Below are 13254 nucleotides of genomic sequence, written 5' to 3' on the forward strand. Positions count from 1 at the left end.
GTTCCGAAATGTATTATCCTATTCCTTTATCAGTATATAACAAGTCTGATGCTTTTTTCCCAGAATATGAACATCCCGGTATCAGTTTGCCAATATCACCTTTGTTATCTTCAAGAAATAGTGGTTACCCATAACTCTATGAAATTGGGAAAACTCCTAGCACTGATAAATTTCCAGCTGATTGGTAGAAAAATAGATTGGCTTTTTATCTTATATTTTATTAGAGATATATAAAGTATTTTCTAATAGACTGTCACACTCTATTTTTAATAAGCCCTATATCATGGAACTTCCAAAACCACATAAGGATTGTACTATGCATTCCAATTTCAGATACATATCCTTGATAAATGTAGATGTTAAGATCTGAACTGCCTTGTACTTGTACTTGTACTTCCAATAATTGTAAATTCAGCTCAGGCCAGATTTATAAAGGGCCATCACAGTTCTGATAGGATTAGATTTCTAATTCATATAATAGCTTTAACTCAAAATAAATGGAATCTAGTAGTTAGTATTTGTTTGAATACAGAGAAGCTCAACTGAGTTTGGATTATTATGGCTTATCAGAGAGAGGGGGAGGGAGGGAGGGAGGGAGAGAGAGAGAGAGAGAGAGAGAGAAAGAGAGAGAGAGAGAGAGAGAGATGCCTTTGAGTCAGTGTTGACTCCTGATGGACTAGACCCTGCAGTTTTCTTGGCAAGATTTTAGAAGGGGTTTGCAACTGTCTTCTTCCTAGAACTGAAAGAAAGGGCTAGATGGGTGGCCCAAGATCACCCATCTGGTTTTGTTCCTAAGGCAGGACTCATGGTCTCCCAGTTTCTAGCATGGTCCCTTAACCACTACATGGCTCTCTAGATTTGAAAGCACATGGCTTATTTATGGCTTAATAGATATAACCAGTTGTGTATTTTTTTTTCTTCTTTACTTTTTAATTGTGTCTTGCCATTAGAAATTTTGAAGGAAATGTAGTAGATAAGGTACTGTGTGATACTACTGAATCCTGTATTCCAGAAATATTCCAAAAACCTCATCAACTTATTTCTTAAATATAACAGTTTGATATTTTGTCTGGTCATTCCATAAGCCAGGGAGAATCAATTTGATTCTATTGGGCAGTAATAATTCCGATTTGATTATGTCTTGTTGTTTTAGGTTGTGTTCTGGTTATTTTATTTAGTTCAGCATAATGATTTCTGAAAAGCTTTCTTAGCTGGTGAATATAAATTTATGTCTAATTTTGGCACAAAACAAAATCTAGAAAGAACGTCTAGAATTCCTTTGAGTGCCTAGAGCAAGATAAATGTAATTAAGCTTTGTGCTAAATATGAAATTATGGACTTGTTTGGGTAATATATGTAGAGTAAGTCCTTTCAAAGTTAGCAGTATTTTGGGAAAATTGTATGCCAGGCACATAGGAAGGGGCCTTCTCCTGCATCACTTCCAACTGGAATGCACTCTTTTGGAAGCTGTATTTGTTTCTTTTGGCCTTAAGAAAGGCAGTTAAAACAAAACTGTTCAGCTATTCTTTAAATGTTAATGATTTCAGTGGTGTTTATATAGAGGACTGTGCAAAACATTTGAAAGGGCTGCTTTGCAATGTGTGGGGATGCAAACAAATTACCTTTCTTCAAATCATTAAAGCAGTTGCAATTTTTCCAAGGTTCATACAGCTGCTTCTACAAACACAGCCATACATATCTGTAGATGAAGATGTATGAAAAGGGTGAATATCATTGTGCCTGCTTTCTGTAGGATTCATTGAGATCAGAAAGAAGAAGAGCAGTACATGCACAGGATCACTGTATGTGATTAGAAAGTATTATTTATCTGCTTATTGTAGATGCATTTTTAATGAATGGGGGCTTTAGCATCTACATTATCAAGTAAACGTATGTGTAATTTCCCCATTATGATCTGCAACAAGCCCATTGTTAGTATGGTAGCCATGAAATCCTGAGCTGCTCAGAAACTCCCTGTAGGGATGGAAAAGTGAAATGGCCCAGTATCAGAAGTCTAGGTGAGATCAAGCATCTTGGACAGAGCTGCTGCTGCACAGCTGGGGGGCCAAAACAACAAAGGCATTCCTAGCTTGTCTCTTAGGCCCAAATGCACATATCCACTGACCTGCAGAGCTGCAATCCAAGCCACCATCAAAGTCACTCAGTGGGCAAGCACTGCTCTCTTTCCCCTATATTAGAATTTAGACTAATGCAATACCTTGAAGCTGATGTTGAGTAAATCTTATTCAGAGACACCTTCCTCCCACTCAGGTTTCAGAAGTACATACCTTTTCATCCAATGTTAGATTGTGGATTGGGCAATGTTCTTATTGCAGGTACACCAGACATTCAGTAGCATCAGGACAAAACCAGGTTCTTGAGCAATCTGGTTATATGACTCCCAAGATAACATCAGATAGTGGGGATTAGCAGTACATTTCTCATTCCTGCTTCCTTTGCAACAGACTGCCCCCCATGATGCCCTGTATTGTGCTCCGCTGATCACTGTGATTTTCCCCTTTTCTCCACTTCTCTCTATTGCATCTTCATTACTCTCCTTCCAATCCCATCTCCCAAACACTCTCAATATTTGGGCACTAGTTGTACCATTCTCATCTAAAGTGTCACACTAAATGCACCTTAACTCACTCACCGACACGAACCATGTATCTTGGATATAGTTGCATAAACTGAGTTTCTAAGTAGTTTAATATTATTTTCGTCCAAATATTCAGTAAAATAACTTCATAAGCATTAAAATATACCCCTACCCAAATTAAGATAGATTTGGCATGTGAAAGTCAAACTTCACTCTTCTCCCTCAAAAAACAAAACAAAACAAAATACCCGGTATATTTTGTGGCAAGTAAAATGTTTTTATGTGATTTTGAAATGAAATCCTTTATGTGGAAAAAGTGAAATATTATTTTTTACTGAGTTGATAGATTTAATTTTTTTATAAAGAACTTTATTAAATCTCAACATAGCATAAAATATAGAAAAATAGAAAAAGAAGAAAGTAGAAAGTAGAAAAAGAGAGATCAGAAAAATAATACAAAAGAGAAAAAGTAACTTCCAACTTCCTTTGGTACAGCATAGATATAAAATATATTCACCTCTTACTCTAATATTTAAAAAAAAAACTACAGAATAAATCTATATCAATAAAAATTATAAGGAAAACAAAGTATTTCTATAATTGAGTTGATAGATTTAACAGTATAAAGCAGGTATCATTTCATGCTGGCTGGAAAAAGCAATCACTGAAAGTGATTGATCGGATCATCTGATGAATTATAATGACCATTTTCATGTATGCTAAATCCCGGCCCTTAGCAAAGTTCTTAGGAGAAGGATATGAATTATATAAAATTCAGCATTAGGGCTTTAGAAGTAAAAAACTGACAGATCTGTTAAGTACAGTGGAATGAATAGGGATTTATCTTTTCATTCTGCAGCTTATAAATTCACCAACATGAAACCAGCTTTGCTGCAATTCCGATTAGTTTGCATTCCACAGTTTATTAAAAAGGGCTAAATTAACATTTTTTCCTTGAATCAGCACTAGCGTTAAATAACCCACTTCTACAAAAACGCTAATATAAAGGGGAAAACTATATGTTTTTTTTTTTTTTAGTGTTATTAATTATAGCTATAGCAACAATAGCATACATATAGTTTGCACTGGTATTTGAATGAGCTGCACATCTCTCTTACTTGATGGGATGTCAGCAATAACATGTTGACTTGCAAGTCTGTTTCTAGATTAGAGACCTTCACAAGCTTAGAATAGTGTGAGCCTGCTTGGTGTAAAAATGAATTTTTGTTGTGCTGGTTAAAATATGCCAGAAGTGGTCAGTACTTCCCTTATCATTGTAGGGAATTGTGCATGTGGCTTGGATATGACTAAGGCTGGCAATCTGTAGTGAAAGTAGAATTCCTGCAGAAAGAGAAAGTGCAAGTGTCTGAAAAAGCCTTAAAGTGTTATCTCCCAACAGAAAGAATATAAAGTGGACCTAAACATGGAAACTCCTTGAAACACACTGAAAATAATTATGTTGCAGAGTGCATAAAAATAATTATGTTGCAGAGTAAAAAAAATTAAGACAGAGATCATCATTGTGAATAACAATACATGTTAGCTGCTGTTGTTAGATCATCTGTGTTCTGGCTCTTAGTTTTAATTATGCTTATTTACAATTACTTATCTTGAAATGGTTGATAACCCAGAACAAGGGTTATATATAATGCTGTATAATTTGAATATAAAGGTGTGCACTTATTTTGAGGTAGAGGGTTTTTGGCACTTCCATGACTCCATACTCTAAGAAATATGGATTTTGACAAATATATTTCTAAAAAATATGTCTTTCTAGGTTAAACCTCTAAATATATTTTCTTTTGCTCTGTATAATTTTTATGTATATAGTTTTCAGCAAGCCCGTGCAATGCTGCCATTTATTTAATAAAATGTGGTGGTTTCAAGACTTGTCCTAATGGAATGACAGCAGCTTGTTGTCTAGTCCAAGGAAAGAAGTTCTGTAATATGCGAACACTTTAGGTAATGTAAGCTGTCAAAAATTAGTACCGTACTTAAAGGCAAATTGAAGAAATCTTCTATGGAGAGAGGATTTCAGGACTATTCCCGGCATGAAGATTAAAGCACAATTTATTGTTTTTTTTAAAATATATGATTAGTATTATTATTATTCATTTCTTAATACGTTTTACAGAAAATAATGAAAACATTACAAAATGCAAAATGCAGAAGAAAAAAAAAACACCCCACAGGAAAGAAATACATGAAAATCAAGCAAGCAAACAACCCACTGTTGATTGTGTTTTAAATCAAGAGCACAAAGCTTCGTTTACACCAATGACATGTCCACCATTTCTCCTCAATAGCCATGATTTTCTGTTATTGGATGAAGGTAAACAAATAAAACCTTTAAATTCAATATAGCACTTTCACCTAATTTATGACTGAGAAGCTGAGGGTAGCCCCACAATGTGTGAATGAGAACCTGCTAAAATTCAGGTGCCTTTCATTGACTTAATTTGTTCTGGTAATCATTTACTGAAAGAATTCAGTGGAAGAGTATTAGAAATATGGGCTTTGCTGATTTCTGTGCCATGTGGTGAACAGTGATTATTGAATATATTATTGAAAGTGAACTGAGTTTGAATTTTAAGAGTTATGATAAATTTATGTTGAAATATCAATGTTTTATAGACTGGAACTGTATATTTCCAAACAAATATGTCCAGACATTAATATTTGCATTAGAAGATGCAAGGAAGATGTGGCTAAGGAGATGATTTATTTGGTAGTGGCATCTTGCTTGTGGATATTTTTCCTCTAAACAATCCACTAGGTACTTTACGTTCACTACTATGTTTAAGCCTCAAGTTAAGTCCTTATTTGCTTAAGCTTCAAAATGAACAGTGATTCATATAATTGTGAAGATAAAATGATAGAAGGCTAAATATATTCCTCTGGACTTCTTGAATGATATGCAAAATGAAAATGGATATGATTAATTCCGAGCTGCAGTAGTCCAGCCCAAATCCATTCATGAAATGGCACTCAAATGAAAGAATTTCAAATGCCAGCTGAAAAACAAGATCATATGGTTCTTCTTAAGGAAGAAGGAAATGGTCCCGGGTCAGTAATCAATGCCATGGACTACTAATAACTGCAGTTCCTCAGTTATGCTAGGAAGACATTCATTAGCCAAAAGAAAGCCATGAAAAGTGGCCTGTAACAGTCTCAACTCTGATAAGTATCAGTAAACTTTGATTTAAGTGTCCATAAATTTTGCAGAACACTGCTCCTTTGTCAGAAGCTATGCAGACTGAGATATTGCAGTATATTTTAATTTTGGGGGTCTGAAAACAAAAAGCATTGATGTAATCTCTGCAGTTGCATCTGTAACAGAGTTTACTTTCCACCTTTCGACGTTACTTATGTAATTAGCTTGAATACAAATCCATTTTCTAAACCAAGCCACCATTGGAAATCAGTGAAAAGTGCATATTTATATATACCAAGTCCCTATTATATTTTTATTCCTGCTATTGTGTATGTGTGTGTGTATCTATCTATCTATCTATCTATCTATCTATCTATCTATCTATCTATCTATCTATCTATCTATCTATTTGAAATAGTCTGTTGCCACAGAACTCTAAAAACTACCTGGCCTTGAACTATGGACTATAGCATATGTAACCAGTTTGGAAACTTTCCTTGGCTCTCCTAGACTTAGTACACTAAGTTGCTAGAATAAATTACAGGCACAGCAGCCATAAAACAGGAGACAAACACAAGAATTAGAATGGAAGTGAGGAGCCATTTCAGCCATTTTGGACTGCCAATTATTTCCCCACTCCAAAAGGCCCCATATCCTGATATATAGAAAGTCCTATAAATCCTCTACTTTGAAAGCAGCGCACTGCGATTTTTGCTCACTTTGGGGAGGCAGCTTTCACATCAGGCTATATTATGAAAAGGTGAAATAATTTAATGGGTTACTGACATAGGGACAAGTCTAATGCAGATGGCAACACGGGCTTTGGTTTATATAGTAGGGAACTAGCATGTGCAGTCTGTGCTGAAGCCTAGTAAGAATTGGAAATACCTGGAGAGCTGACACTTTTGAGATTAGCCATGGCAAGGAGATGAACTGCATTTTGCATTATCATTTGCCAACAAATCACTTCTCTTTGGGGTGGTAACATGGTAATGGTTTGTGTGATTAAACAAACTTTCAAATCACCTGGGCAACTCTGGTCCAGATATGCCAACTAGTAGTGTTATACTCAGTTTTCCCAGAGACACATGCTTAGTACCTACAAGCCAGAGGCAATCTGAGAAGAAATTAAGGCATATTTGGCGCAGCATTGAAGCTAGCAGGGCAGGAAGCAATGAAATGCAGACCATATAATTATGTAAACATAATTTAGCATTGCAGTCTAGGAAAAGATTAGTAAAATGTCCATTGTGAAGAAAAGGCAGGAGAAAGAAAGCTAGAATGTAAATCCTGGAGTTGATACATACAGACATAAACATACACCTACACTGCTCTTAGCTAGCTAATGAGTTGTTGGGTGGAAGGAATATTTGAGTTTCTGAAGAGTCATGAATGTGTAAAGTCTAATATTTGGGAGTGCTGCTGGCTTTTCAGTGGTGACCAGTTTTGCATGCAATGCAAAATGTTTGCATTACACTTGTGAATGTTTAGCCATCAGAACAATTTCTGGAATGATTTATGATAAGGGAGCTGCCTATGTGCTACTCATGAGAGGAGACTTATTGATTTACTTTATTACAGTGCATTTCTTCCAAGTAGGAAAAAAATTAAATTCATCGCATGAAATTCAATTGTTTTGCACAGCATATTTAGTTATCTTCTTCAGCATTTCTGAAGTTAATGAAGCACTTGAAGGGCAAATGACAATTTTTCTTCCAGAAAAATTAATGGTTTTACCTCAATGGTATTAATGGTTTACCTCAATGCTAGTGGGCTTCTAAGGCTGACTCAGGTGTGCAAACAATAATCAGAGCTGGAGTGGTCCATTTCTTACCTTTTATAGTTTAGATAGATAAAACCAAATCGCCTAGTCATAAAGTTGAATACCTAGACTTGAAGGGTTGCACAGTATATTTTACATGCTGACAAGCACCTTCCTCTATGTTTAAGTGTTTACAGCCATGCTTAAAAAAAAAAATCACTATTAGAATTCTGTATCTGACACCTGAGAACTTTGGTAGACATTCCTACCAGTGGCAGCCAAAGGTATTTTAGAGAGCAACCTTGGGCAGACTGAGCTGATGCATTGAGTGGTTTAGTACAATTGGGTGAATGTCTCACAGTTCAGAGGGACAACATCAATCCTCTGATGGTATTCCCAGGACACCACTTTATTATTAAAGCACACAAAATTGAAGAATCATCTTTAATCTGGGCAGATGTGGACTTGGCTCTCAACTGGGAGCTAATAATAGAGCTTTTGTCAATGGAAAGATGAACATTTGCCATCAGCTATTTCTTTAATGTTAAAAATGCAAAAGGAGCAAAGTCATCTTGTCATCTTCACAATATGCCTTAATGATATCCCTGTTATGAAGGTCTTGGGACTGTGATTTCAATTTCTGTCAGTTATCCTCATTCTGCATAGTCTTAAATTTTCCAATGCTTTTTGTCAAAGAGTACAGTCTACCCATCTACATGGATAGGGATTGGCAAAACATGAATAAGATTATTCATCCACTGATTCATGGAAGAAGACAGTCATACCTTCTCAGGAGGAGATTAGACTGAACCTTCCAAAGCATGGAAGACAGAATGCCCATTTGCAGCATATTTCTTGGTGGAATTACACAAGTCTTTATGCAAATTTTGAACATTCAGTGCGGCTATTGGGGATAGATCACCTAAAAAGCTGATCTTCTCTGTGATGGAACACACTGGATTACTGTGGGTTAATCTTAAGATCTCCATACTGGCTGTCCAATTACAGGGGCTGTGTTAAAAAATCTTCTGGTCAAAAGACCCTGATCTGAACACTTGTCTTGAGTCCAATTTGTTAGGAGGTGCTCCATTGTATTAGGCCCATGTGACATTGAAACATGTGCATGGATGGCCCTGTTTACCTAAGAACTTCCACTATTGGGATGACAGCTTCCTTTGAAGGCCAGTGTTACATTTTCTGAATAGCCAGGCCCAAATTTAATCTCCTAATACACTTCCTTTGTTGTTTTATCAATAAAGCTACAGCCTTATTTTTACAATCTTTTCAATTCTTAATTCTAGTTCTGTAGGGCTATCACAGCTGGCTACAATAAGGTGGGCCACCATTAGATGGTGACAGACAGACTTTTCTTTATCTGCTGCTATCTAATGGTGCAGATGTTTTATGGCCTAAAGCTAGTAATTTCTGGCATCTTCAGAAAGGTCAGTACATTTGCATAAATATTTTTTGGCATAATAGTTTCATAAGATCAGAGATATAATGATTTATATTAGAATGAGCATTCTAAATAGGAAATATGCCATAACAGGAAAATTACATTCTTGTATCTTGAAGAACTTATTGAAAAAATGGACAATTTATACGGCCATTTCACTATTTATATCAATACCTTTGTCAATACCATTCTGAGATTTTTCCTACCTTAGTTTACTTTTCTATAAGATTCTGCAGTCATCTGTAGTTTGTAAATATGGTAATACTGTTAAAAAGCCTGTGTTAATTTGACATGATGTCTGCCCATTCTTTCTTGGCAACATTTCAGCATATCACCCAAGAGTCAAGAGAGCTTTAAAAGGATAGCAGTTTTAAAGAATCACCAAGGCCCACCAAGCCATCAATCATACTTGTGGTCTTTTTATTCAAACAAGCAAGATACTATTTTAGAAGTAACAAGAAGATAAAGACAGAATGCAACATCCAGCTCTTATTGGGAAATACACTACAGTTACTGAGAAAGGATATTAAGTGGTGTGAATACTTTTAGGTCTCCCCCCCCCCTTTTTTTTAATTTAAAATATGATAATTTTGTTCTTTATGGATTAAATGCATATAGAGGTTTTCTGCTAAGAACAGGATTCATATTTGATCTGATGCTAGAAATCTTTAATGTAGTGGATTCTCTTTTCTTAAAAATATGCTTATTGATCAATTACTTTCATTTTTCACTTGAAATTTTCCTTGTATTTCTCTAAAAAATTATTTTTTTTGCAACATTAATCAACTGAACATAATTACAGTGATTCACTGACATAAATTTTTAATCACTAATATAATCACCACCAATATTGTATATGTTTTATCTTTTGAGAATTATTAAAAGATAAAGTTAATACAAAGAACAAAAACTATTAAAATCAAATTAACTTAAAATGAAACAAATAGAAAAATATCTCATTAATTTAAAATAGAAGAAATCTCTCTAACATTATTAAAATTATAAAAAGCAATTACAAGATACAGGTTACAGCACTTTGGATTCTGGAATACCTGGAACTTGCTGAGGTTATTGTTTTAAAACATTTAAAGCCTTTTTTGATCAAATCAACATTCAGAATTAACTTCTATGCACTTTAACAGAACTATTAGCTTTGCAAATTTAATTAATTATCTATGTATTCCAGATCTGGTAATGCCAGCAATGCATGTAAATAATACACTGTTTTTGTTTTCCTATAAGCATATGCTTATTTTCTCACCAACCTGATTAAATTACACTCTTTGTTTACTTCCTTGGCATTCTCCTTTCCTATCTGGATACTGCTTGCAACATCAAATGCAATTTCTGTGGTTTCAAGTCTCTTAGCCCCAGAGACTCTGCTGAATATATCTAGTTTATAGTAGTCTAAGATGTCTATCATTATACTTAATTGTACAATTAAATATAATTTCACTTTGAAATTAGTGGAATGTGTGTGTGATTTCAAGCAGTGAGAAGCAGCTATTGCAAAAGTAATCATATGGCCAAGTGTGAGATACAGCCATTTATGCCTTCTGTGGAAATATACAAAAACATACAGAAAATAACATTTTACTCATTTATTTAAAGAATTTCTATGCTACTCACTCTTGAAGGCTTTCAATGGCTAACAATAATTCATAGGGGAAAAAAGCCCTTGAGAGAATAAGGCCACTGAAAATAAAATTATAAAAACCTGAACAGTATTACAAGAGACTGAAATATATATAAAGTCATACATCCACCAATGCACCCTAACATTCAATGCATGTCTTCTTCCTGGGCTAGATGGAATAGTCTTTACTGTCACCTTAAAATGGGCTACTGGGCAACATTCAGCAGATGCAAATACCTCCTTTTTTGCTGCCCACAATCATTGCTATATAAGCTCAAATATTTGCTCTCAGATTCAAAACAGGTCTTCACCCAGCAGTGCTCTAGGTGTCTTCTTGGCTGTTCAATCTCTCTAAGCTCCTCAGAGGATCAAGGACCTGCTGTGGATCTGTGAGAGGCGAGAGGCATCCAATGCAATGGTCATCTTTCTCTTCCAGCAGGCAATTGAGGTCTGACTGAATTGCCTACCATGTCCTTGGGGAAGTCCCTAAATGCCCTCTGAAAACCATCAGGACCATTAGGCTTTTGAGGCAATTAGGTCCTTCACCATTGTGGGTGTATGTCAGATTGCAAAACTCTGTAGCATCAGACAGTGATCTGTCCACGACAAGGGGCTAAGCCAATTGCCAGCCAATTTTAGAACCCATTGCACCTGCCCCAAAACAATATCTAACATCAGCTATCGGTTGATGGTATGTCCCATGCATGGTTTTGTCTTGCCATGGCACTTCTGCTTGAACTTCCTCCCATGTCTGCTGTGCCTCAGGCATTCTCTCAGAAGCTCATCTCTGGGTGCCATTACTGAAGTACTCCTGGATGCTCCAGGTTTCATCCAGGACAGTGGCTTTGACACTCACCAGATCTTCTCCGCCTGCTTTTCAGCTGGTGTAGAGTCTCTGGGTGTTGGACTTGGGGTAGAAACCTCTGTACATTGTGAGGAGCTTCTGGGTCCCCACATCAGCAGTCTCCATGTCCTCCTTTGATCAGCTCAGTATACTGGCAGGATATCTGATGTGCAAGGTGTATGTGTCTGTATATGTATGTATGTGTATGTGTATGTGTTGATGGCATGAATCTTGTTCTTCCAATTGAGCTGGCTCTTCAGACCTGTGTTATTCTTTGGTGGTATTTGGATGTAGCAGCATACCATCAATTCCAGGTTCTCTTATCTCATCCATGTATGGTTTGTGCTAGTAGCCCATTTATTGTGATTGTCCTGGTTCCCCAACACCTGGCACAGACCTTGTTAATCCAGGTGATGTCCAAGCCAGCATGACTCTTTTAGTTCATATCACTCTCATATCCAAGGTGGGCAGGTTAAGTGTTCGGGGGTCTATGCCCAAGGACCCCTACTGGTAAGGTAGGTACCAGCCAGGATTTGAACCCCAGTCTCCTGCAGCACTCTAACTACTACACTTTCCAGCTGCTATACTGTATATATAAGCTTTTTCTTCAATTGTTTGGCCCCACTGAACAATTCCCTGTGCCTCTTAACATTTGATTTTTTCATTTGTCCTCATTGCTGTAGATTTTTATGTAGCTTTATTACAGAACAAATATGAGCATATATTTTTAAGTTTTTATCAGAATAGTAATTTACAGGGAAATTTGCATGTTATGTGAGAATGAATTGTACTGAAATTTTACAAAAATTGATACAGGAGTTTTTAAACTGCATCCCTTTAGAATCATTATTTAGGTAAGAACATTACTGTATGAAATTGGAAGCACTAGTAGCCTTTATGGGAGTAACACCCAAATTTCAAAATATAGGTTAATTTGTTGCTCTTGTTCAAACGGACACTACACTGGATGTGGTGGTGTTTATTGTTTGGCTTGAGACAGAAGGGATGAATGACCATAAATTAAATTATTTTATGATTTTCATAAAATAAAGCAGTTGCTATACCAATTCAACTAACTAATATATTAAAAATGGTAACACAACAATTCAAAAAGGAAGATTACTGAAGCAGAGCTACATCATGGAACAAACAGCAAAGTTGTATCCTTAGTATCTTCAAAATGTCAATAGTGGGCTGATTGCAAGTATTCTATTATTGAGACAGACTCATCAATCACAGAATCCAGTACAACTTTTTTTTTCTTCCATCATTAAAGTTTACATAATTAATACAGTAGTTCCAAGTAAATTAGTTTGGGATAGCAGTCTTAATCAAGGTTTCTGGATTATTCATGTTTAGAACATATATTTTTTAATTTTTAATTTAAAGTGGGTTTTTTTAATTTTTAAAATTAAATTTTTAAGTGTGGCTGGTTAACCACGAAGTCTAAAAACAAATTCCTATTAATTATTATAGAACCCTATTATAAAACTGTGTCAGATTGTTTACATGGAAGTTTTAATCCCCAAGTTTTATAGTGACAATATTGCTCCTGTGTAACATGATTTTGTATGTAACACATGCATAATTAATTGCAGCCATCATATATATGTGCATGCAATAGAGATGAGATTGTTGGGAAGTTGTAACAGATAAATCAAAGAATCTCCGGATTAAAAAGATAATGTGATCCAGCTTTTTTAAAATGTTGTTTTAAGCATACTTTTATACATGACAACACGCAGACTAATCCTGTTGTCTATAACTTTTTCATGATTCATAACTAACCTTAATACAATGCCA

This window comes from Python bivittatus, unplaced genomic scaffold (assembly GCF_059951505.1).
Source record: "Python bivittatus isolate LINGU-HERP-01145 unplaced genomic scaffold, Pbiv_v1 ctg000070_np1212, whole genome shotgun sequence".
NCBI classification, from domain to species: Eukaryota; Metazoa; Chordata; class Lepidosauria; order Squamata; family Pythonidae; genus Python; species Python bivittatus.